Here is a 27411-nt window from a genome sequence, read left to right as displayed (position 1 = left end):
CCAGATACAATTACCGTGCTGCCCCCCGCAGCTTCTTCAGCACAAAGTGTACTGTAGAAGAACGGGTCCAGGTTTTTTGTTTTGCTATTTTAAATTAAAAATGATTCATAGCAGAAGCATGATGTTACACTCCAGAGGAGTGCGTGTAAGCTCCTGGCAAGTCATACCCAGTTCCCTATTCAGTTCTGCCCCGACTAAAGAACAGTTGCTTACAAGAGCTCTAGATAGGACTATGCTTCCCCATCCCAAGATTTAAAAACAACCAACCCACCACCCCCCAAAAAAAACCCCTCAGTTTTTATTTCAATTATCCTCACCTCCACCTCATTTTCCCATGTGTTTCTAAGTGTGTTATAAGAAGGCTTTCTGCAAACTGGGCTCAGAAAGCAACTGATAATCTTCAAGCTCGTGTTTTTGCTACCATCCTTGGGCAATCTATCCCTGACCTGTTAGTACATTCAGTATTAGTGTAGTATTTCGTAGCTGTAGTCTGAGCTATTTAAGAGATCAAACATGTTTGACATGAAATTGTCACAATTCTGTATTAAAAAGTAACTAGAGGCTGTACAAAGGAAGCCAAGACATTTCAGCGGGATGGGATTTTTGAAGGGCAAGCTGCTAAGAGCTAATGAATTGAAATGCAGGGTAACAAAGAGAGAATTTGCAGACACAGGGTAATGTGACGTAATGCAGTTAGGAAGCTGTTCCAGTTATGAAGGACAAATTGGTAACAGTACTGGGATGACTTCTTAAGTTAGGTGATGAGATAAACTGACGTTACACAATGAGTGAATAGAGCTGTTTAAATCGTACACTTTGCTTGCCAGATTCTACAGTGATACCTTTATGAAGTGGGGAAGAGAACTCTCAGCATTGACACTACACTTCCCACTTTCAAAGGCTCCAGCAATTTTACTTAATTAAATCTTAGAGCCCCAGGAATGCAGTTAACCTTGACTTTACCCAGAAGACTGTTCAAGTCTGATGTTCCCCCCAGAGGGCCCATACAGCTTAAACAGATATCTTGTGGTTGTCTATCATATTAAAGCTCCAGTTCACAATGGTTTATAGTAAATATCTAGTTGCATATAGAGTACAATTTGAGTTTATATGTATATACTCTCTATATATTTACACTACTTACCGTATGTATGTAGCTGATTTAAGCAGGTTTTAGGGGAGTAATTGATGGTCACAGGCTCTGCTAATGCGCAGTCGAAAGGCCCACTGAAATGGCAACAAATAACATTTTAAACTCCTATAAACTGTTTAGAATCTATATAAATAAAATCTTCAAATGCAGTATAGCCCATTTCAGTCCTATCATGACTGATTACTCCTTTTATCAGACTTAGCTCTAGCGACAACAGTAGCAATGAGACACTTTTAAGCTGGCACTAGTATTAATGGTACCTAGAATGTTTGCAAAAAAGAACTCTATTTAAATCATGCCACCTCTCACTGCAAGCTATTCTATCATTAGCACAGGGGGGATTTTTCTACTCATTTGCATTTTTTTTAACTGGAAGAACCTTTTGCTGTCATTGTTACGGTATGTGTACAGGCAAAAGACAGGGGTAAATCCTTCCAGGATGAGACAGTTCAGGACCTGAAAGAGAACACGGACCTGCTTCTTCCTCATGGAGACTTCACTTCTTTACTAACCACCAGAATATTGCCCTTTCCTGTTCAGGGTCAGTGACCAGCCCCAAGTACCCTACAACCACAAGTCAAGCTTCAGAATTGTGGGAGTAACGCTTCCCCTCCTTGCCAACTGCCAGAAGGGAGTTTCTTGAATCCGTATTTCATGTTTGCCCCCAAGATTTTCTGCAGGACTGTGACAGTTAGAAATCTGTTTAAAAGGAGAGCCCTGGTTCCTCATAAATTGCTTGACTATGGATAGGGAGGCATTAAGACAGATAATGTTGTTTGGAGATACGTGTTTTATCATGAGTGAGGAGCACTGGTCCTCCATGCTCCTTCCAGTATTTCTGCAGACAGGGAGTACTATGTCATGATTCTCTTGAGATTCGAGGACCTGCCACCCTCCAGTCTTGCCCTCGTCCCCTTTCCCCTTTCATTAAGGAAACTTAACATGCCTTAAGGAAACAAGATGGGGCTAACCTACTGGAAAGCTGCTGTCTTCCCTGCCCTTCTCATAGCCTTTTGCTAGAAGACCACAGTTTTGCTTTGTTGCATTTGTCTTACTCAAAACTCTGGTGCTTCGAGCCCTACAAATAGCATCTTGGCCACCAGAAATCCTAAAAGGAGTGCCCTGAGCAGAATTCTTCAACTCTCTGAGCAATCCCCCAAAATAGGCCAGGACACATGATACTTCTGATTGTTTTGAACCTGCTGGCAATCCTGCATTAGGGCTTAGAGATTTATTCAGCATCTAAGAAGACAGAAAAGCCTCCCTAATCTGTGCAGTGATCAAGGGATGCACTGTAAGCAACTGGGTTTCTTGCGGGATTTGATGGATTATTTCCATCTGGCTGGACTATTTCCCAGCATACTGCTCTGAGCTTTGTAGCACTTCATACTTATTCGCAAATGCACTGCAATATTTAGAGCCATTTCTTGCATGAGTTAGTCGTTGCTGGATGGCCACCCATTAAAACCTCCACTGGGATACAAACATCAGACAGATGTCTGCACTGGAACTGAAGGTGTGACTACAGCACGCTTAAACACACCCAAGCTACTGCTAGTTAGCTAGCTTGTGTGCCAATAGCAGTAAAGCTGTGGACTTCAGCTTAGGCTGTGCAAAAAAACACTGACGAGCTTTGGAATTAAATCTGGTAGCCAGTGTGCATGCAGATACGTCGCCGATATCAGTGAGAGAAAAGCCAGGACGGGCAGATCCCTACACACTACATTCTGGGAAATATGCAGCCTTTGTGCACGTCGAAGCAGCATTTTGTGTCATATTAAGGGAAGAAACTGGATCACATGAAAAATACTAGGCTTTCTCACATAAAGGCCTATATGTGAAAGGATTCAGAACTTTGGTTTAGCTATATGTAGATCGCCAAAAATGTAGTGTTTATATGAACCACACAGACCACATGAGCCTCAAAAACCACAACAGGAAATCTTTTGAGAGAAAGCAACCTTTTTTTAGCATACTCTCTGATACACACTGCTTGGGATTGGGCCAGCAATGTCCCAGGAATAGGAGCTCACTGTATTCTCGTACATCTGGTTCTTGTCCCAGCAAGTTTGGAGAGGTGTGAAAATGAAAACTGGCTGTGCTGAAAGTTAACCAGGCTCCTCTGATCACCACGGAAGTTCAGCTCAGGTTTCAACCAGCGGCTTGCGGTTTGGCACCTTGCGCGAGCATTAGTCTTCTGTGGGAGAGCTCTGGCCACCTGCTTGAGCATTTATCCTTGCTCCTAGCTTATTAGGAGTGCTCTGGGACTTGGTGAGGAGGAGTGGCAGTAAATCCATGTTTTGTTCTCTGTTTTAGACAGCCTTGAAATCTTTCCTACGTATGCCAGGAGAGAGGGAAGAAGTGAGGAGGTTTTCACACACATTTCTGAGACTCTGCCCGAGAGCCTCACCCAGTTTCACCTCAGGGTCTCCCAACCTGCTCTACCTTGAGCTGCACCCCACAGCCCTCACGCCCCAACCCTGGCTACACCGAAGTGGGGCGCTTAAGTTTGCTGACAAGTCCCCAGAGCTCTAAAAACCTGCTCCCCACTGACACCGTCTGCACCCCGAGAGCCTTACCCCAGTGCAGCGCTGTGCCCCTCACGGGGCCTTCCAGAACAATCCCCCTCCGCCTTCCAGAGGGGTCTTTGAGCTGAGCTGAGCTGAGCTGAGCTGAGCCGCGCTCCCCGCTGACACCCAGGGACGAGCCCAGTCCTCTCCCTCCAATGCCACCTCCGCCGGGCCGCGCTGGCCCGGGACCGGCCTCTCCACAGCGCGGTGGGAGGCTGGACTGCTCAGCTGCAGCCGCGGCAAGCGCCGCCATCTCGGGGCTGCATCCTCGGCACGGGCGGGAAGGGCAGGTCGGTGCCCTCGGGCCGGGCGGGAAGGGCAGGTCGGCGCCCTCGGACCCATTCACAGCCCCCACCAGCCCGGGTGAACCACCCGGGCCCCCACGCCGCGGTGGGGCTCGCCGGCTCTCCTCTCAGAGCGGCCCCGAGGCGGGCAGGACCCTCGAGCCGCTCCCGCTCCGCTGAGGGTGCTGAGGCGGCGCCGCCATAGCCGCGCGCTTCCCGCCCCGGGGCCGTTCCCGCGGGGCGGGGTGAGCTCCCCACAGCCGCCCGCCGCGCTGCCCCGGCCTTGGGTCTGGGGCCTTGGCGGGGGGTGAGGGCGGGCGGCCGCTGAGGAGCCGCCGGGAGCGGGAGCAGCGGCCGCCGGAGAGCGGCGTGAGGGGCGAGTGGTTCGAGGTGCCGCGCAGGTAAATCCCCAGCAGCGAAAGGAGCCGGGCGATGTGTTTCAAGGCTGATACTGGGAGACCCCGGGAACTGGGGGTTGGCTTAGAGGAGCGGCACCGCTGTCCGCAGCAGGGGAGCGAACTGGGGGGCGTTGGCGCCGTTCTCCAGAGCTTCGCAAGGTCCCTCACGTTGCTGTGTTTAAGCCACACAAGTTCACGGTGTGCGCTTCCTGCTTGCTAGTCAGTCGGTGCGATGATAAAAGTTGAAATCAGGGGCACAAGCTGCTCAGCTGAAAATAATTGAGGCTGTTCGTAAGAAAACTCACTTTTAAACTGAGAGTATATTTAGATTAGTTATTAGGAAGAAATTCTTTCCTGTGAGGGTGGTGAGACACTGGCCCGGGTTGCCCAAAGAAGCTGTGGGTGCCCGCTCCCTGGCAGTGTTCAAGGCCAGGTTGGATGGGGCTTGGAGCAACCTGGTCTGGTGGAAGGTGTCCCTGCCTGTGGCAGGGGGGATGGAACTAGATGATCTTTAAGGTCCCTTCCAACCCAAACCAGTCTGTGATTCTACAATTCTGTGAAAAACTGTGTGTCAGGGATTGAAGCTGTTTCTGTGTATGTGTTAACATGTGAGTGCTCCATGGGCTGAACTCATGCAGAGACCCCGAGCAACCTGCACGTCGGACAGCAGAGCAGAACAGGCACCTGCATCCATCTGGTGAGCACCTCTGTCGCTCCGCTGCTGCTCAGCCCCTTGGCCTGCTCTGCTGCGCCCTGCTGCCGTTAGTACCCATAGTCATACAGAAAGTACTAAGAGCATCGTGGGTTATTACCTGGCACATCCCTGGTGCATCACCACACGCACATTTCCTGGTGTTCTGCTTATTCTGTAATCACAGGAATATCCCTTTCTTTGTTCCCTACAGTATTAAGAAAGATGATCCTTCTTAATGTATTGTCAGCTGAATTGTGTCCCTCTCATTTATGTTGTCATGCCTGTCATTACCTTCCTCATTTTTCAAGATGATGAGGGTTCTCAGCTCCTGCTAAAAGCCTACTGATAGCAAAGTGTGGTTTAGTACTTTCTTGCATTTTAGTGATTACTATTGCAGTTCAGGTTGTACCAGCTTTCAGCGAATTGGTGTTCCATCATGGAAAAACTAGCCTTCTTCCTTCCCTTTCTGCAATTTTCTACTTAAGAACATTAATGCATGGATACAATTATATTACCATTAAGCAAATCATTGCTTTAAAAAGCCCTTGTAATTGAGTGACAGATACTTGCGACTGAATCCATTTAAATACTCAATACAAAACTAAAGTTACTATTCAGGGACCTGCCTAGCATCCTGAGTACTCACTGACTTTCAAGTAGAAATGCTGTGGTGATTAGCACCACACACAGTCAGTTTGGAGTTCCCAGGTTAGAAAATATACTATAATGCTATAGAAGTTCAGCTGGCACTTGCACTGTATGTCCAGAAGTAAATGAATCTGAAACTATGGTAGAATATGAATTAACAGTAGTTTTATAGTAGCGTAACAATCTTCTTTTAAATAGTCCCTTTGTGGTAACAATTGAAGGAACTTTTTTGCTAGCAATTACTGGATTATATTAAAGTATTTATAAAGCTGTGAGAGCTGCATAAATATATTTAAAGCATGGCTACAGAAAAGTAAATTGAGAAGCGTGTTTCAACTTCAAAAATGATGCATCTTTATCTTGCTGAAGTTTTGAAGTATTTGTAAATATCCTTTTACTTAAATGGTTTCCCACAGATAGAAAGAAAAGGCAAATATAACATGCATATATACTTAGCATTAAGCTTCAAACTCTAGTCTGTGCTCTCTTATACCAGATTTAACTCTTATTTTATTTTCTTTATTTCTTCAGACAGTTAAGACTTACAAAGACTGGACACTTTAAGACGTGCCTGGAAACCAGTACTTTCTTCAAGGAGTCAACCAGCTGATTTATAAAGCATGTTGTAAAAGGTAGGGATGAGCTTTTGTTAAATAGTTAGATCAGGACTAATTCCTCAGAGAGGCCAGAACGTCTCTTCTTAAACTTGGCACTTTTCAAAGCAGTAAGTGCCTGTGTTTAGAAACTAATCCACTTTCCAAATGACATACACTTTCATCTACTAACTTCCTCAGGGTAAGATTACACGAGGTAGTATTTTGATCTCAGTATTCTGATTCTCCCAGTGCGAATTGACTGATAAGCCAGGTTCTCCTACACAGAGGAGAAAAATTAGAGAAATAGTGAATTTTGCCTCTATAAGCCTCAGATATAGGCTGGGGATGTAAAAAAAATAAATTCTTCATAAGCAGTAGGGGTTTTTTTTCTGAATAATGAATTTATAGTGCTGGAAAATAGTGCTTCATTAATGTCATGTAAAACAATAAAGTGATGTTGATTAGAGACCAAACATAACAGAGAATCCAAGTGATTTTAATATGTAATGTAGAATATGGTAAGTAAAATATAATACATAAAGCATATGTACATCAGATATGACATATATGAAAAATAGTTAACAAAATATGTTAAACAGCATATAAATGCATGTATCTTAGTTACATAATAAATCATGTATGTACTGGAAAATTTATTAATCTGCTACTCAGATTTTTAAATGGTACCTGCTTCAGATTTCTTCCCTATTCTTCAACTTAACAAGTTTGCACAAACTCTCTTTTTAGGTGTGTATACACACTCATTATGCATGTTTATGTATATGTACCATGCATGTACATTGTCCATCCAAGAGTACCACTGGTCTGCATCATTTTCATTAAGTAGAAGCCAGAATATATAACATTGTTCTCTCTTAAATATCCCTCAGTTTACCTGCAACTTTATTGTGCATGCTGTGCATTCGCTGCAAAGCATAAGCATTTACTGTATCTTGCCACCAAACACTCCAGCTTACTTAGAACAATGAAATATTGTAAGTGAAGCAAAATATTACTGTAGGACTTGTTGCTAAGTTCACATCACTTACATTTGACTGGAATACCTGAACGCCATTTTAATACTTTCCTTTTGGAAGGCAGCACTTACCTGACAGTTCAGGTGGGTCTAATATTTCTTACTACATTTTTTCCAGACATTTTTACTAGTATGAGATTATTTACACTCCAGTTCTGTAAAGCGGTGAGTTCTGTCTCCATTCACAGCAGTGAGTGGGGTTTTATTAAGGGTGCTCAGGTACCTGATACTTCATATCTGAAGCTTATGTCTGTGTACTGGGAGTTCCAAAAACACCTCTGAAACTCCAGTGAACTCTGCATTAAAAGAAGGACTGTCAAGGATTGATGTCTTTAGCAAAATATAGCTTTCTAAAAATAATTTTTTCAGAACACTTTTCTACATTTTAGTGAACCATGAGAGGGGAAAAAAAGTCTTTTTTCCTCTTTGGAGGTTGTCTTTAGCACAAAGGTATTGTTCTTGTAATTATTATTCTGATTGTATGTGTGGACACAGCTGGTCACTGCTTGCATTCTTGTAAAAGCCAGACAGGAAATAGATAAGCAGTTTCAGAGAACCTGATCTGAAATTTTGTAGCCTCAAAAGTCTGTGCAAAGTTTTTCATAATTCATCTTAATTTTCTGTATTATCAATTTAAAATTTAAAAAGCCATCTAACACAAAAGGGGAATGACAGTATGTTAGGCTGAAAGCAGGCTGAAGGAACTTGTTCTCACAGCTACACACTGCATATGAAATTGGATATTCACATGTATGGGTATATTTCACCAGCACGTCTTCACTTCCTAAGGAGACATTGCTCATGAAATATAGCCAGTTTAATCTAAAGATCTGCCTCCAAACTAGTTTACAACAAATCTTGGTAAACACCTTACTCAATAGATCTTGAGGAGGTAGATTTTCTGTTAGTTCTTGAAGTGGAGAATGATTAAGCGCTGCAGATTTTTGAGCTTCCCCCGACATTGCACTAGCAGTAATGCAATTCCACGGAGAGAACTAGAATAGACTACCCACAGGCATTTTTTCCATGGTGTGTAATGCAGATGCACAGTTGTTCTTTTGGCAGCATGGATTGAACCCAGGACCTTTGAGTCTCAGAGTGCAGTGCACTTACTGCTAGAACTCGATGGGTCCATAAGCTCAACGGCTGCAGGTGGCTCATAAGTCTACATGCCTCCCTGTTGCCCCCAACAGAGGCATATGCATGTGAAACTGTGGGCTATGTGTGTCAACTGTGGGCCTACATAAGAGGAGTAAAAGCCCATCTTCCCTCTCTGCACTTGTTCCCTGTGGCTTGTATCACAAGGGAACCACTACCCAGGCATTGACAGTGCCAGAGAGCCCAGCTTTAAAGTCAGTGAGGAGAGAAGTCCTACAGAGGGAAGCTGTTTGCTTTTCTCTGTGTGAAGGGCAGAGACCAGAAGAGAGGAGATCTGGATACTTTTAATGTAAGCAGCAGCAGGGACAGGGTAGCCCTGACAGATGAGTAGGACTTAAATGGAGAAGAGCAGCAGAAGAAGAAAGACGACACCAATTTCAAAGATAAATAATGTTAAATAATTTGTTCCTCTGTGCCTGTGAGGCAGGAGAAATAATAGTCTTCTTTGAAATACTGTCTCCTTTGCTACGTGGCAGCAAAGTGACTTTTCTCCTTCTGTTGCCTTTCTTTTCTTCCATGATGTTGGCTACTCAACCTGAGATCCAGGGAACAGATGTGCAGTACAGGGTTGAGAAATTTGCCTCTCTGCTCCTTCGAGGCTCTGTGCACTCTGTTACAGGAGAGTGTTGGTGAGAGAAGGTAGTGAGGGAAGCTAGTGTAGCAATTACAAAAGGAAAGGGATCACTTGTGTGAGGAACAACTAGTCTTTGTACAGACTCTGTCTGTTGCTGGAATGTTAAGCCCTATGTTTAGTATTATTTGATTAGCCCAAATCTAATGTGTCATTTAGTATTTCAGGAAAGAATGCCTGTGTGATAAACTGCTTGGCATTTCAGGCTTTTATAGGATAAATGGCAAATTCTTAGCAGTCTTCAGAGACATAGTTTTGTGCCATGGAAGAGGGCCTTGGGCACCTGTAATCTATATTTTAAGGAGATACTTGTGGTAAGTTGACTGGATTCTGAAAGTTAACTTGTATTAGCAGTCAGGGTTGGAGAGAGAACCTCCCTCTCCTTGGTAATCGCAGAGTAATACTGAGAACGTGCATACCTGATCTAGGGGGCGTGATTTCATCTTATAGCATCATAGTATTGATGCATTATGCTTTTTTTAAATCCAGATTCTGCAAAATGCAGACATCATTTAAATACTGTGGTTATATATTCTTGCCATTATAAATGATGTAAGGTAGAAAACATCATAACTTTAGACATCAAAATTCAGGCATCTCATCTAAGGTATTTGTCTAGGAGCCTTATATTGTCAGTAGAGAGAGTGGAATATTTCCAGAGAGTCTTTCATCATCCTCTGTAGTTATTTGTCATCTTCTGTTTACTATAGACAAAGTACGGACAGTTACCTTGATGAATAGAGCTAAATGAGATTAATTCCGCCCCACTTCAGTGAATTTTAGGAATAAGGTTACCACCCTCTTTACCAAAGTGTGAGCTCACTGTTGAGTCAGGAAGGAATTATTTTTCTCTTGACTCACCCAGCCTTATAGATCCTTCTTCCACTTTTCCCTGAGACAGCAAATCTCCGGGCAAAGATACTGTCTCTAAATACTGTCTGAGGCAGGATACTACATGAGGAGTTTGTTAAGATCTCTTCAAATATACCATGGCCAGGTGGGACCATTTGATCCTCTGGTTCCATCTACAAAGCATGTTTGGTTTTTTTAATTTATTCTCAGAGTATAAGACAGCCAAGACCAGATTCAAACTCGGGTATGAAAACAATGACTGTTCTGTTAAGCTGGCGTCCAAGGATGCCACAAAAAGATGAAAACTGGGTTAACAATGTACCCTACCTAGTACTTTGAGAATGGTTTTTAAATTGGAAAAAGAAGACTTTGTATACCGTTATCATGGATATAAACAGCATGTTTTTTCTTCTTTAAAACAGAATCAAAGAAGTTATCTTTCTGATGGCAATTTTCAAGTATACCTCCTTATCCTGTTCGCCATTTCTGCTACATGATAAATACATGTCTTTGGACATATAGGGCATACTACATTATGCTTCCTGATATTTTTATTTGTGTGTTTGCAAAATACCTTTCCCCAGGAAGTAAATCTTGCCGTACTAATATAATCTGCCGTCTAGAACCTTGTTACTTTAAGATGGTTAAACAGTTGCCATAAAATATATAAAGCATTGCTGTAAAATTCAAGAAAAATTAGTACAATGGAAAACAATTTTACCTCCTCAAAACAATTGCCCAAGTGAATGCTTATTCTACACATACCTGTGTTTCAAAAATATAGTGGTATTTTCAGTTGTTGTGTGGCACAATGTGACAGAAATATGCTATCTTTTTTTCTTAAACCTTCTTGTCGTGGCATGACTTTTTTCAAAATCCTACTGAAGGTTTGGGTTTTTTTAAAAAAAGAGTATTATTAGTTACCACTCTTCTGCAAACATGGCTTCAGGGGTGTGTGCTTGTCAGGAACTCCTATCTATGTTAGTCAGTTAGACAGACCAGCATGATTTTCTGCTGCAACACCTCTAGTGGGATCTCTAGAGAGAAATCCTCGTTGAGTCTGACATTGATATAACGTCATGGTACTATGTTATGCCATATTACACATGGGGGGGCAGCATCCGTATCTACAAGTGGATTCTTCAGTGTTGCACCTGCAATATAAGCAAAAACATCTTAAGTGTTCACATATTTATTTCTGGTTTTGATAGAACAATATATTGTTGAAAGAGTGAACGAAGGAAGATAATTAAAACCAGAAATAGAATCTGGCTACTATCAGAGTGCAACCAGGGCCAGATTAGTAATGACATAAGAATTTCCTGTTTTGTTGATTCAAAGTAAATAGTGTTTCAGTCACAGAATACTGCAGTTTTTAGCATGAAAATCCATCTCTTCCTGGAACTCCAGTAAATCTGTTACTTAATGGGCATCAGGGTATCTACTGCCATAACACACATTGAGAATACTCTTACAGAGCAGAGGGTGCAAATGCTGTGAACAGTGTCATTGCCTTGAGTTGTGGCACAAGAAATTAAAGGAGTACCCCCTCCCCAGCCAGATGCCAGTTCTCACTCTCGTTTTGTCCCATTTTCAAAGTTCAAGGCACTAGCCCCAGTGTAGTTGGACTGCGCCCTTCAAAGCTACATGTGGTGGCTTTGTGTGGAATAGGAAATGTGTCTTCCATGCTGGTGAGGACAAACAAGTCTAGAGTAACTTGTCAACTTTGTACCATATGCCATTGGCATCTACCTGCAAGTGTCTTTTTAGCAGTGGTTTTGTCATTAAGCTTCTGAATTTTCATGAGATAAGTAAAGCACTCCCCAGAGCCCTCACCACTCCTAAAAATGTGGTTATATTTTTTTCATGATTCTTCCCAGTGATGCAGTTCAGTGGTTTCCCAGCTTTTTTGCAGAGGAACCTCACCTTGAGGAACAGAAGGTGGCGATCTGCAATCAGTTCTGTTGACTTTAGTATTCTCCCACCAACTGCAGCTATCCGGTTGTCCCCCCTACCCGGCCCAGAGCTCTCAGCCTTTCCTTTCTCTGATGCTCTCCTGTTCCCCACCCATGACATCTCTGTCTCGGCTGCTGGCTCAGACAGCAGTGATGCTAAAACTGAGCAAATAGATTTGAATGGATCGATCCGTTTCTCTCTGGTGTCATTCATGTGTCCTCTTCCAGGCCTGGCAGAGTCCTTTGCCAGGGCCCATCTAAGTGACTGACTTCATGTCACTTAGGGCAGGCAGAGGAGGGCAGCCTGCCTGATGAACAGGGCAGAGCATCCTCATGAGAGGACACGTTCCCCAAAATCACCTCTGTATCAGCAGGAGCTCACTCTTAACATGTTCTCAGTGCAAGCTCTTGCTATCTTCATTTACATTTCAGTTTTTATAAATGGAAGACACCTCTGTACTCCTTAAATACTTAACTGGTTATTCTTACTCAGAAACTTATGCTTAGGGTCTCCAGTACACAGCCAGTCTGTCAGCTTCCCTAGGCAGTAGCATAAGTGGCTCCTCAGTTTGTGCCCACGTTCAAAGTGGCTGGGAATAGCTGCATTCCTGCTGCTCCCCTGACCCAGGCACGCTTCCCAAGCAGCGAGGAGGCCTAATACTTTGAGAATCCCAAACACAAATACTGCAGCGGTATTTGGCAGGCCAGCACAGGAATTTGTGATATTCAGAAGCTTGCTACAGTTTATTTTCCTTGATCTGAAGGCTGTTTTTCCATGGGTTAAGAGCAACTGAAGAACCAGTTTGCCCCCTCTAGCACTGTGCAGTACAGCCTGGAAGCTGCCGGAGCGTGTCGAGCTCCGGAGGCTGGATGCAGGATGCCCTGGTAGGCAAAGTGGCAGGACTGCCTGTGGAGCTCTGACAACCTGGGGGCTGATCTCTGGCTTCCAGACCCTGCGTATGTTACCTCTGCGTGGCTCTGCTATGGCAGCCTCAGGCAGCGGGGTCCTCGCTGCCATATTTTACATAATAGATAGGCTTCCATGGTTGGGCTTTGTGTGCCAGGATTGATGAGGCCAGGTCGACTGTAGTGAGGAATTTATCAGGTTGACTCGCAAGCTGTGTCGTTCCTAAGAATTTTTGCTAACAAGCACAGTTTCTTTGCCATGTCCCAAGTCATTCAGGATGCTTGCCAAAAATGAGAGAGTTTTGGCACCTGAAAATCCCCATGTAACCTGAGTGTTGGCAGTCCCTGAAGAAAGCAAAGAGGGTTACCATGTGCCTGGAAAAATTATACAAAAAGCTCCTAAGTGCAAAGGCCTTCCTGAGCTGTTTGCATTGCGGTGACTTCTTTCTGTTGAATGTAGTCTGCTAAGCTCCCAGCGTGTGCCCTGTCTGCAGAGAGGTGTTTCTGTCAGCTTGTGAAGTAATGTGGTTTGCAGATCTCTAAAGCCCCATCTGCTGTGAAAACTCACACCAAAGCCCTGTCACCCTGGTGAAATAAATGTCATATCGAGTTTACAGTGAGATGAGTAAAAGACTCGGGGTGGTGATTTGCTTATTCACAATACGACATGTCAGCAGCAGAGGCGGTAACAGGACAGGGGAGTTCTTAACGTGCGTCCCCTGCTCTGGGCCCTGGGACATGCTTCTTGACAGCCCAGAGGACAAGGACAGGAGACAATACTTGCTCTGGTAGCAATTGTGAGAAATGTCCACATGTCCAACTGACGATCTGAATTGCTATGAACTCAAAACTCTTCCTGAAATTACTGAAAAATCTGAAAACATCTGTGAGCATCTTGGCTGTGTCACCTGGCATAGACTGCCGTGCACACGATTGTGGTCTCAGGAAGTTCAAGCCAGAAGGGAGTTACTTGTGGAGTTCCCTGCGTTGCTGCAGCAGTGTGCTGTGGGCTGGCGGGCACAAGGTGGCCCCGCAGAGCAGCGGTACGGCTCGGCGGATCAGCGGGGCTCGGCGGAGCAGCGAGGCTCGGCGGAGGAGCGGGGCTCGGCGGAGGAGCAGGGCTCGGCCGGCAGCGGGCTCTGCGGGACGGCGCTGCAGCCTGCGGCTTCCCGGGTCGCCATCCTTACGGCTAAGTCCCCTTCTCTGGCAGGATGCCTGACTTTTTAATATTTCCTAGGCAGCTCAGTCATTTCATCTGCAGATTCCCTAGAATTTATGGGCGAATATCAGCTCCGCCTTTACTGGCATTATTTAATTAAGCAGTTCCTTCTAGCAGCTCCGTTTTTATGATGCAGTTTTCGTGACATCTCTGCTGTACCTGCAGATTAAAACTGTGGGATAGTCTCAGCAATGTCCTGACTCTCAGTTCCTTCCTCCTACAAGCACATATGAAGATTTTTCTTGTTTCTGGTGTGACTTTTATCAGTTGAATTTCTAAGCCTCATTGTACATGCTTTGAATTTTTCGGTTATTTTTCTTTTTGCATCATACAGTTTTCTAGCGGTTACCTAAGGAACTAATCTAATCTTTCGTTCACTGCCGCAGAACACTGGCCCTTTAAGGCCAGAAGGGATGTTTTGCAAGATCAGTTGCTCATGCGCCTAAGGAAATCTGTTTTAAAATATTTGATGTAGCTTTTGCTAGAGAGAAGAGTGCCTTGGGAGCTATTAATGTCAGGGGCAAGTTAGAATGTAGGGCCACTGGTGCCTTAGGGCCTGGGATGAAGTATTTTATAGTAGGGCATTATAAGGTTTCTCCTTCTCTCATCTGAGGCAAAGATATGTCTGCGTTATCAGCCTCAGAACTGAGAGTGATTAGATGAGTGAAGTTAACCGTGTATCTGAAGGAAGATTGGGCTAATATGGACACCCCAAGCTAGAAGAAAAGCCTGCTCATTGCAGTTGAAGGGGAGCAGGAAGGGGAGATCCTAAATCAAGGAAGTCAGGACTGGAAGCCTAATAACAGCATCAGTTAAGAGATCAATAGAGACCCCAATGCCCCTCTCTCCCCCCCGCCAAAAAATAAAAAACAAGCTGATGAGCTTAATTTAAGGTAGGCACTGGGAAAGGGAAATTGAGGCAGGCTCTTTGCAGGAGCTGTTTCTACCATGAGGGAACGCCCTGAAGCATTCTTTGTCTAGCCTGGCCATTGAATTGCTGTAACCTTCATGCCAAGGTTATTTAATAGCTCTGCTTTAGCACTATCATGCAGAGCTAATTGCTGCAGCTGGTTGTGTAGATTAGAAGTTAGCTGGGAATTTTTTGGCAGAATTATTTTCAGATGGGGAATACAGTACTTCACAAGTTTAAATATGCTTTGTGAAAATTCAGTTTTACTGGAACAAAAAAAAATCCTTCCAGGAAAACAGGAAAAATGCCTCACTGCCTAGAAGATTTGCCAGTTAGTAAAACAGAATTGATCATAAGCAGCTGGCACAAAACAGACAAGCTTATCTCAGTGGTCTGCCATGGAGATATTCAGAAAAAGTATGGTTTTAAAATACTGTAATCATGAACTGGTCCAATTTTAAAAAAAACCAAAATATTTTGCAGGAAGGGCTTTCATTTCCCAGTCACCTCAGTTTCTCAGGGCATGTATCATTTCTGAATAGTGCCTTGAGCACACTATTGCACAGTAACAAAAATAAGTACTATGATTTCTATTCAGAAGCACATTTTGCAGGAAACTCCCAATAGTTCTGGCAATACTAGGCTGGATTTCGGTTCTACTGAAGACTGACTACCCACACAGAAAAAGTGCAGCTCTGCTGGTGCCCTGTGAGTTAAGAGGAACTCTGCGCAAGAGCCAAAGGATCTTGATGTTGTAAATCAGTCCTTCATGTAATATTATAACTCTGAACACTGTGCATTTTTGCTTGCTGATAGACCTCAGATTCTCAGCCTGAGTCAGAATGAGCTTTAGACAGTGCATACTCCCTGTCCTTCTCCGGCCTTTATATGCCACTCTAGAGGTCTTAAGAAGCCAAAGCAGTGTTTTCTAGGTAGAGCAGAGGTTCCTCCATAGCTCAAAGGCCAGAACTGTACTACAGGTTTTGCTATGACGCAGTTTTGCACGGATCAGCATGCCAGGTAGTGACCTGACAAACAGTAATGTTGCCAGAAGCCACTCATATAAAAAAACCCCGACTTGTCACTCCCAGGGAATCAAGAAGTTATACTGTAAAAACTTTTTTTGCTGTTATAAGCTGCATCTGCCTTAGAATGCTGTGCCAGCATAATATACTGCGTAATATTATAATACATAATACCTGTGCTGAGAAAGCACTCTGAGTGTGGACCTAGCCTAACCTGCCAGCCCCTCCTTTCCCCAAGCTACACAACAGAAAAGGCACAGAAAGAAAAAAAAGGCAGAGCCTCTTGAACTGCTTCTTTGCTGGAGAAACACAGTCACGTAGCAGCAATGCGGTCCCTGGTTGTTCTGCAGTTCTGAATGAACTATTCAGATCAGTTTGTACCTGTCCCCATAATTCCATGACAAACTGCAGATGTTAGGCAGCCACTTTTCCCTGCCTTTCTTAACTGCATCGCATGTAGTTTACCAGAGACCGGTGTTTTTCTCTACCTTTATGACTACATTCTTTCTTTGAATCTTTTCATGTCTGCAGACCCATCCTAAAAAATTGCAGACCAGAAGATGAATTAGTGGAAGTATTTCGTGAGCATGTGAACAAATGGCATTATGACAATGTGATAAAATAACTGATATATTGTATAGAAATTTATGTTCCTTTTTTTTTTTGCGTTTTTCATCACAAGTGACTTGAGTAACATCCTTCTAAAATGTTACTTCTGAGAGAAATAGCGTCTGAGCAGTGTTGTGCTTTTGTAAGTACGCAACTAACCCTGCAAGTTAAAATATTACATGCTTAGTGCACTTGATTACGGGGGCAGGGTCAGGCTGTCAGAATTTGTCTGTGATCTCTGATTCCAAACAAAGTTTGCAGTTGGGCTCTCTGCAGCTTGTTCCCATCCTCATTGTCTGCTTCACAGCTCACGTTCAACCTCTGAGTCAAGGTCACAGACAGTCTGAAAAATCAATTTTCCATGCCTCCATTACGCCTTCCTCAACCTTATTTCTTTTCTTGTCTCTCTTTATGAAAGAGCTGCCTGCACAGACCTATGTCTGATGCGTGGGACAAGTTCGCATGTGCAAATCTTTGCCAAATAGGAAGCCTATAATAAAATAGTCTATAAATAATCTCTTCCCCTAGCTATCATGAGCCTTTCAGATTATTTATATTGGATAGTCATTTGAATCTTGTCAGTGCTGCATTGTGCTGCTGTTGATCGAAATGGTAATGAATGCAATACAGTCTCTCAAATACTTCAGTTTTTAAAAAAGATACCATTTACAGGCAGTTAGCAGTGTTACAATTGCATCTGGCTCATTGATTGCTAAGTACAAGCTGGCTGTGTCTGCAGGGCACAGTCAGACTGGACTGCAGTGAATCCTGTGTCATCTTTGTGTTGCACATCTGTGGTATATTTGCTGACTTGCTAAAGGCAGGCCCAGCAAACAAGACCCTAACAATCATTAGTAAGGACCAAACTGGTCTAAGTATGTTTGCAATTAATTTTCCTGAGCCAGCTCCTTTCCTTTTGCTGGGTACAGCCCACTATCCTGCAAGTCACTGCAGTGCTCTTTGACTCCAAATTCTCTCTCTGTTCTCACATCCAGACTGTGTCTACATCTGGTCTATTCTATGTATAAAATCCTTTTATTCATATGACTAAGGCTCTAATTCATGTTCTTTTCATTTTGCTTCCAAGGCATCAAAATTTCCCTTTCCTTTGGCCTTGATAAACACAGTCTTGCCTGGTCATATCCACTCAGAATGTTGTCACAAAGATGGTATTTTTCTGTCTGGTTATACTAACCCAAATACCTGTCACTTTGTGTATTTTCTCTCATTTCTCTTACTCTATAACATCCATCATTTGGTGGTTGACCTCCCTTCCGAGGCTTCTGAAGGCCAATCTCTATGCTGTCAGTTGTATCCTAGTCCACCTAAATATTGATTCTTGTTTATGATTAGTCAACAACACCAGTCTGCATTGTCTCCTTGTTATGTTTCCAAAGAAGAAATTTAATTTTTTATCCTATGTGGCTTCTTGTGTTTGGAAGTCCATCCCTAAAAGTATGATACTCTAGATGACACTTCCATTTCTGATGGGCCGACTGGTACTCTCTCATTGTTTCCTTGTACTCTTCCATCTGTCTGTATCCATCTGTGGGCATTTGGTTTGCATTGTGATTTCTAGACATCATTTCCTGCTCTTTGGAGTACAGACCCAAAACCTGATCTTTGTTTATGCAGCACTTAACATGAGGGGAGAAGGAGGGTGAAGAGGAAGGAAGTCAGACATCTGCATCTGGAATATGCTTACACTCTCAGGAACAACTGAATTTCACTTCCTCTTGTTGAAGAAGGTCAGACAGCAAGAAATAGAGCTAGAGAGAAATTGCCAGGTGTTACATACAATTTTATTGGCTTCAGTTTGAGCCATGATGAAATAAGGCAAATCCTTCACTTTTTCTGTCATAAAAAGTGTTGGGTCATGTAGAGTTTTCAAAGAGGTAAAAATAAAATGGAACCATTTCCAGTTCAGAACTTCACCTGACTTGTTGACCCTTCAGCAGAGGAATGAGACTGACTGGGGCAGCCTCTCATACTGGGAGAGGAATGTTTTATTCCAGGAATACGTGGGAAGGGTCCCATCTCTGTACCGGAACACCTCCGTTCGACAGAATGGGAAGGCATGCAAAGATAATAGCAATTCCTTGATGCCAGGCTCACATGCACTGCTTCATGGGAGAGGTCTAAAAGTTCATGGGTCTCTCTAGTGTCAACTCAAGAGGAGTTTTCTGTGCCACCCTTGAGAGGAGATGGTGCCTGTCTGAGCTCAGAGGTTGTGGAGCCCTTATGAAAAGACTTTTTGACATGCTAATCTTTTCTGAAGATGATAACTGTACTATTAGAGAAAATTACACTCTCAAAGGGGGTTATTAGCAGATGAAAAAGCTTTGCTAACAAAGTTCTTGTTTTTCTTGCAAGTGCCTGATTCACATGTTGTAGGAAAGGTAGACTGAGGAAGCCATCTATACCTCTGGGGCTTTAACAACTGTTGTGGTGTTTAAAAGAGCAATTCTCTAAAAATGCCTCTCTGGAAGAAAAGCTAAAGAGGCCAGGTAGACTTGATAGATGCAGAGATCTGGTTCAGGCAGTACAGGTTTGAGGTTTAGTGACAGGTATCCAAATTACAGTACCACCCAAACCAGTACAGATGTGGCTGTGAGGGAAACACCACTGTCACCGGATCCTTGACCTTTTTCTACAACGCTCTGGAGACAGCACTTGTCCCAGCGTCTGGATTTGGATCCAGATAGACTAACTAACAGTAACTGCAGGAGAGGCTGAGTTAGGACACGTACTGTATTGCACCATCACACAAAGCTGCCTGAAGTGTGTTTGACACTTCACTGGGACTGCTGAGAGCTGCAGGTTCTTTACCAGCCAGGGCTGTCAGGGCAGCGTTGGCAGTTGGACTTTATCTTTCTGCTCTTCAGCAAAGTCAGGCATTGAGGACCCTACCGTGCAGTTTTCCTTTACAGTCCTGCCAGTCTAATTTGTTTTGTTGGCAATCGGAATATTTTCTATAGTTGACCTTCCCACACCTAGTAACTGTGTTTCTAACCACAGTTCACATATTTCACCTAACAAAGAGCCTAAGCATTAAAAATGTATGAGGCCCTGTGAAGGGAGCAGCTGAATGGCTGCATTAGCACTGAAGCCAAATTATTGATAGAAAGGGTGATTTTTACTTTCCTTTTAGCTATTGAATAATAGATTAAAAGCTGCACAATAAGATTATTTTCATTACTCACATAGATGACTCGTTCAATTAAAAAGAGTGAGGAGAACAAATGAACAGTGCCCTGGGGTGGCAAATATATTAGACTTAAAATTTTTATATTCCACAGTATTTATTCAGTTTGGATGTATTTTCCAATAAATGTTTTGATTTAACAGAAGTAATAAGGGATGTTTTGTATACTTTGTTTTCTCTGAATATAACTATGACACTATCAATCAGTTAAATGTATCAATAGAGATCAACTGATGTGTTCTGTATTATGGTGGCCCAAATAAAAAATGGTATTTAACAGTTGAAATTGCCAGACTGACTAATATCTGATCTTCATAATTATTATGTTATTGAATCCCTCTGTCTTCCTATGTGTGATATGCCACACTAAGATGTTACCATCGGTGTAGCCCTAGAGAAACAATAAGTTTGTTTGATTTTGCTTTTCCTATTTAGTTTGTTTGCAGTAAAAATAACATCTGTGTAAATGTTTTCAGGGATTAATAATCTGTTTGGTGTTCTATGCTGCCTTTGACTATCAGATCTCGTGGCTGGTTATTAATGTACCCAGCAAGAATCCTGTTGCAGTTCTGTTAATCAATCAACAGCATTCTTACTGAGGGTATTAGATGTCATGGTTGCCCTGAATTTTGAATAGGCAGTTGCTTCTGCATTTCCACTTGTGCTACTCTCCTGCAGGGCTGGACAATGTTGACTTTGAACTGGACAGCTCCTTTTCTATCAGCTTTGAAATTTTTTCAGCACAGACTCAGCAAGTATCTGGTAGGCTCACTGGGAAGCTTTCTACTTATATCCCTTTGGCAAAAATTTGAAAAAGAAGAAGAAAGAGCAAGTTTCCTTTACCTGAAATTATTCAAATTCATTCGTTACAGCCTCTACGGAAAAGTGGGACTTCCAAAATAGTGAATTTCTATTCTTCTGTTGGTATTTTCTTAGCCAAAGAACCAAAAGTAACACAGCTATCAGCATTGCTTCATATAAGTATCTCAAAATGTTATGTTTTAGTCATGTTGGGTATTGATTTAGAACCCACTCAAATCTCTGGAAAAATCTCCATGGATTTGCAACAGTCTCTGCAATGTCAGTTGATGGGAGGCATTACATTTAATACAGCAAATCAGGATTAGATTGATGCAGAATTGTCCCTTTTAGCAGCCACACAGGCTTTTTTTCCTTACACACCTCTAGCTGATACAGAATAAGCAGTATCAATGCACTTCTCAACCCAACCTTCCTGAATGACAGCCTTCCACTACCCAGCTTCAATCCCTGTGCAGTTTCAGATCCAAGTTCTCAACAGAGATGGGAGGATTTGGTAAATTTTGATATGCTGAAGACTGTCTGGTAAGAAGAGAAAAGAGCCAGTCTGAGTTCACTGTGAGTAGGCTGCTGAGTGACTATCCAAGGGTAAAACAGAAATGTGTACCACTGACCTACTTAGTGTTGAAAGTCTCCATTATTGATGAGCTGATCTACTTAATGCCCTCCTTGTTGCCTGCAGTTAGTTCAATGGCAGGATGATTTCAACTATTCCTTTATTTCTGGACTAATGTAATTAGAATTTCCTTGTTTTATAACGTGATAGTCTGATCCAATGGAATATCTACAGCTGAAATATATAGGCTGAGTCAGAATTTTGGATCTGCTTTTAAAATCTAAATTTAGGCACACAAGACTGTCAATTTTAGTCTGCATGGTCTGATAAGGTCTATAAGGAAAAGCACTGATGTGCTTTGAGCTTGCAGTTTAGAACTGATCCATTTTGGTGGGGTGTTTTTTAAAAGACAGTTTCTGCAGGATTCTAAACTATTGGCATTGTATTTTTGCTTTTTATATTGTTAGACAAACTCCAGCAATAGGCCATGCTTTTCTTTGTTAGTGAAACTCAATTGCCTCTGACAAGCTAAAAAAGCAAATGGTGATCCCAATGAAAATAAGATATTATTCTAAGAATTTCTTTTTTTTTAGTGTATTTTAAAAAGATCTATTTTCAAAATTTGCTTTCAGGTTCAGAATATGTCATGCAGGTAACTAGGAAGATGAATATAGAGTTACATCTTAAGTAGTATAAGTGACTCTGTTCACGTTGCTGACGGGGGTGATTTTAATTTTGGAAGCTAACTTGTTTTTTTAACTGTCAGGGCTGGGAATCTGATAAGCCAGGCGTGGGGTGGGGAAGAAAGGAGAAGGAAGTTTTCCTGTGCTATGTTTAGCAGTGTTCGTGACGTAAAACCAGCAATTGGTCTGGACTGTAGTAAGTGCTTTTAAGTTTTATGACCCTGTTATTTAGAACAGACTGTAAGGCTATATCGGTTTAACTTAATAGCAGCCTCTTAGAATAAACAGGAAGAAAAAACAGTGAGTCAGTCTAGGACATGCCTTGGTAAACACCTCAGGGTAGGCAAGGGCAAATGCCCAAATTATTTCCTTTGGGCTTTGTGACTTCTAGGTTCCTGCTGGATTGAATAGCTTGCGTTACCAGTGATGGGGTACAACAGATCACAAGGGCTATGAACTGTGGAGTGGATTTTATGTTGAGAGATGAGCTCATTTCCCTTCCTGTTGAGTGTCTCCTACAGACTCCTGTAGAGTGCTAAAGAAGTTAAGCCATCCTTGGCTTTTCTGTTAGGTGAAAACCTCATGTTAAGTTAGATATTCTGCAAACCCTTCTCTGGTTTAACATGCTTCTTTTCAGACACTCTGCTTTTTTTCTAACGCTAAATGTTAAACACGCCATCTCTGTGTGAAGACAGGCAGGCAGGCCTTTTTGTTAACAGCTATTACCAGGAACCTGGGAGAGTGAGCCACAGATGTTGAATCGAGGCGCATCTGCGTGGATAATGATGGAAAACATGCAAGGTACTACTAATGTTACTGGACCTGCTCTAAAAGCAGGCTCAACCCAGAGGTAAATGTAAAGATGGAAGCACAAGTGCAGCTGAATTTTCTGCAGTAACACTCGAGCTGTGCCCAGCACTGCACTGAATGGAAAAGACAGCATTTCTGTGTCATCTTTCCATGCTCTCTTGTTTCAGATCCTATAGAGTTGCTCTGCCAACTGGAAATCAGCCAATATGAATGCGTGACCCAGAAATGTTGCCGATTTTTGATAATGCTGTTGAAAGCTTTTTCTTAGCATTCCCTTAGTATTCCTGTTCCACACAGGCAGTCTTTGGAGAGAGGATCCACTGGTTTTACAGCCTTTAATCAAACCTAAGAATCTGTCTTGTGATTTACCATCATCTTGACTATCCATTAAGGTTGCTCACTCAGCACTTTGTCAGAAAGTGTTGAATCACTGACCTGTTTTCATCTCATAACCACAGCACAGGCTGTTTTGTTGCCCTTCCCCCCTGTCCAAAAATTAGGACACAGTCTATTGTAAACTTGCATGTCCATTAAATGATGTGAATGTAGAACGGGTTGGAGTATCTGGGAAATTAAGTCCAAGGGTGCCCAACTGCAACACGATCAGCTGAACATGGCATTCTTCTTGCTCCTTACCTTCTAGGGAGGGGAAACGCTACTTGATAAAGGCAGATGAGTAACACCAGTATAATTTGTGTTTAGTAAGCATTTGTATTCTTGCAGATGAATCAGTTAAAAGGCCACTATATTGTTAACAGCAGATCTACACTTATATGGACATCCTGTTTTATTTAAAAGATGAAAAGTGGCTTCTTACTTAGACATCATAACTGAATAATTTGTCTCATTTTCAAGTTTCCATTTGCATCCCCTTCAGAAAGTCACTTAGAAGTTTAGGACATAGTGAGCAGGATTAAGTTTTCTATATTTTATGGCTAAAATTTCTAATAAAAAGTTGGAGAAGAAAGAAGAGAAAACGATATCATATGACACCTCAGTTCCACTAGTACGTAGCATACTGCTATGCTTTCATGACCTGGTGAAAAATATTAAGGTACTTGTATAAGTAAATTGTGTAAGTTTCAAGGAGAATAGTTAGTATTCCTGTTGTATGCATGTTTGTGTATTACTTTGGAAAGATGACTGCTAGGAACATCAACGTAATCCATAGTACTATAGTGAATAGTACATAATTTTTTCCCATACAATGCAAAATTAAACTGTAGAACTCGTTAGCACAGAATGTCGTAGAGGCCACAAGTATGTATTGGTTCAAAATGAGATTAAATAGCTAATGGAAGATAGGTCTGTTTATTAAACACAATGGCATGAATATTGTTTGCCCTTAGCTTTGATAGCTTAATGCCGCTGATTACCCTATTTTTATTCTCTCCCATAACCATTCACTCCTGGTCACTACTGGGGATAAGGTAAATGGGGCTTTCATCTGCTCCAATATGGATGTGTTTGATATTCATATAAATGCAACTGTTTAGTGTCAAGTCTATTAATAAAAGTATCCATCCTAAAAATCTGTCTACTTCTGTCTGTCGTAACTATCTGTGTATTATAACTCTCTGTGTCTCTCTTCCTCTCTCATAAATGAGAACAGAATTCCTCAGAAAGACTCTTAAATTATGGAAGGTGTAAGTTCAGCCTGGTGAAATACTGTGAAGAAACTCCAGAATCTTGTAATTTCTGTTAAAATTTTTTGTTACAAATTGAGTCTAAGCCTTCATGCCTTGCTATTCTGTAAAACCCTTTGAAGTGAGCCTCATTGATACCATGGTTGAGATGAGCAGAGGTTTTCCAAATTTGGAATTCTGATAAAAACGCAAAGATTTTGTGAATGTTTTCAGTTAGCTCCCATGGCACAAAACACCCAAGACTTCCAGAAATCGGGGAAGGAGACCATTCAGCACTTATACTCTTAGGTATTTTTGTTCATGGAAATGTTGTTAAGAAATAATAGCAAGTTATAAATTAGTTCAGCATTGCCACTTTGGAAGGTATTTGACAGTAGTGTACAAAACAGAAGGAAAGCAGTCCTGCCAGTGTTCCCTTCCCATCTTAAGAGACTGGGTTTGAAGAAAGGCCTGAGCCCTTTAAGCAAAATCAGCTCTGTTCTTAGCCAGCATTGGTTGGTTTATGCTTTTCCCTAACATTGGACTGACCTTTAGCATTGTTCAGTAGGAGGGAGTTTAGCCTATTACCAGTAACAGCTTTAAATGTGGAAACCTGCATGAAGAGAGATCAGACAGTGGTCACAGGAAAGTGGAACTGAGTTTTCTTGAAGAAGCAGATGTAACACCACGGCCCATTAAATAAGCCACTTGAGAAATCTCTAATTTTCAGTTAAAGTTGGGGATATTACTAGTTTTGCCAGTTAATAGAAGGGGAATTTGAAAGCATACCTGAAAAACTGGCAGTGTTCTAATAATGAGACTTTACTTATTATCTTCCCAATACTGTAATATGGGAACTGCACAGGTGGGAAAGTGAAGAAAAAAATTAAAGTTACAGCAATGAACTTCTCTGACTTTCTGGATGAATGCACATATTTTTCTTCTCACTGAGATGGATTTTTCAGGTATGCCCCAAAAACATGAAGAAATATACTGTGTGTCAGTTAATAACTTAGTAGAATTTTTTTCAATTTCTTATGCTGCTTTGGATATTTATGTTACTGCAGACTTATGTCTAAGGAATGAAGTAACTAGTTCCTGTAAAAGGTCAGGAATCTCCTGTCTGAAAGCATAGTAAAGCAAGGTTTTCAATGTTCATGTCACTTAACTTTATAATAGTTAGGCCCTTAATCACCTTAAGGATTTTCTTCCTGGGTGCTAGAGAAAACTCTCTTTATGGTAGGATTTTTTTCCACTATGAAATGGTTTGTATCGGGCCATTATTCATCGTTGTATTGTGCTTACTTTAAATTTTTATGCCTTTAATTATAACACTAAGTGGATTGCTGTGTGATACGATGAGTGATAAATTGCCATTAGGGGAAGTTTATTGATTTATATTCTGTGGATGATTGCCATATGACATTCTTATTAGGTAACAGAATACTTTCTATAGATTTCCTGAGCTAATTAAATAAAATGAGGACTGAGACAACAGCACAATGGCTGCAGGTCAGGTTAAGGGTGAGGTGCTGTCTCTGCTTTGAGGCAAAGAGACCTATAGTTAAGAGGAGTGCAGATGCACCAGTAGCAGCAGAAGAGGGTCTGGAAGTCCCTTCCTGGAAGACCTTCCTGGAAGTCTTACAGCTTTGTGTCCAAACAACATACAAGAAAAGACAGAGGGAGGTGGATAAGGAACCGTTCTCTCTGCAACCTCTTTTCCTGGGGGCAGCACATAAAGTTAATGCTGCTTCTATCAATGTTATCTTCAGGCCTGCACCTCTTCCCCTCCTGCAGAAAGGAATCAGTGCTAAGAAAGGTGAAAGCAGCGTCAGAAGCAGGGTAGTAGCACAGAATTGTGAAGAGGTTCTGATGATTAGAAGGAAGAAAATTTGCCACCACATCCTAATGGAGAGTGCTCAGGGTCTACAATTGCCAAAAGGCAGTTTTCTTTAAAAAAGACTGGTTTTGCTGAACTGATTTATTACAGAGCAATGGGGAAGCCAGTCTAGAACATATTTAGGAATCCTGTCTTTTTTTTTTTTTCTGAACAAGTTTGGTGCCATAGAGTTGCAAATAAAATATTCTATTCTAAATACATACTGTCTCAATTTCTGTTAATTTAAAATATCTTTTTTATAGCATTTTTCAAAAGCTTCATGAGTAATTAGAAAAAATAATAAAAGAAGGTCAGTGGTAGTTTACCAAGCCACTAATTCTTGTAAGTCAACATTAGGAGGTGGCAGTTCATTGTTAACAATGCTACTGTTGTCCGAGTCCTTCTAGGCAAAGAACCAGAAAACATTTCCAAGCTAATTGGAAGCTACATGAAGCATTCATTCTTTTAACACACGTAGCATCCCATCAGAAATCACAGTGACTAACAGTGCATTTGTTAATAGAACCAGCCTCAAAGACGAAACAATTCAGCTGATTCTTGGGCCAAAGTCTGTGCCCGCTCTATCCCACAGACATGCTAGCATGAAGAAACTATGAGATGGCTGGGCAGTGAAGCAGATATTGTGAGAAGGGGATGTGGAAGGATGGTGCGTGGCCTGTGCACTGCAGGGAACAGCGCTTTTCAGCAAATCACTGCAGGGAGTCAGAGGTGACCCGTGGATTTGCAGTTACAGCTAATGCTCCATGATCCGTGGGCAGTTACTCAGACCGCGGATGAAGCGGACTGTGCACCGGGGCTAGCTAAGGTGCCTCAAAATGTAAATGCGTGGGAACGTGCCCTGTCTGATGTTGTGCTCCCCTAGAGTGTAGGTATGCCTGGATTTTTAGCTGCTGTAGCAGGCCAGGCCAGGCCAAATGGAAGCTGTTCCATGCAAAAAACTTGATCCTACTGCAGTGCCCTCCCGAGAGCCCATATCACCTATGTTTTTTCCACTATCCAGCTCTTCCCAGCCCATTGAAAAGCCCAAATAATGGAGAGCTGTCAGCACTTGAAGAAACCTATGCCTCGTAGGAACACAGAAACAGATGTTGTGTTGACTGGGGAGGACCAACTGTCTTGCCCACTGCCTGTGTACCCTGGGCATGTACAGGAAAGAGGTATGTGATCTT

This window comes from Nyctibius grandis, chromosome 32 (genome assembly GCF_013368605.1).
Source record: "Nyctibius grandis isolate bNycGra1 chromosome 32, bNycGra1.pri, whole genome shotgun sequence".
In the NCBI taxonomy this organism is placed as follows: domain Eukaryota; kingdom Metazoa; phylum Chordata; class Aves; order Nyctibiiformes; family Nyctibiidae; genus Nyctibius; species Nyctibius grandis.
The sequence above is the reverse complement of the archived record's forward strand: the minus strand, read 5'-3'. Positions refer to the sequence as shown.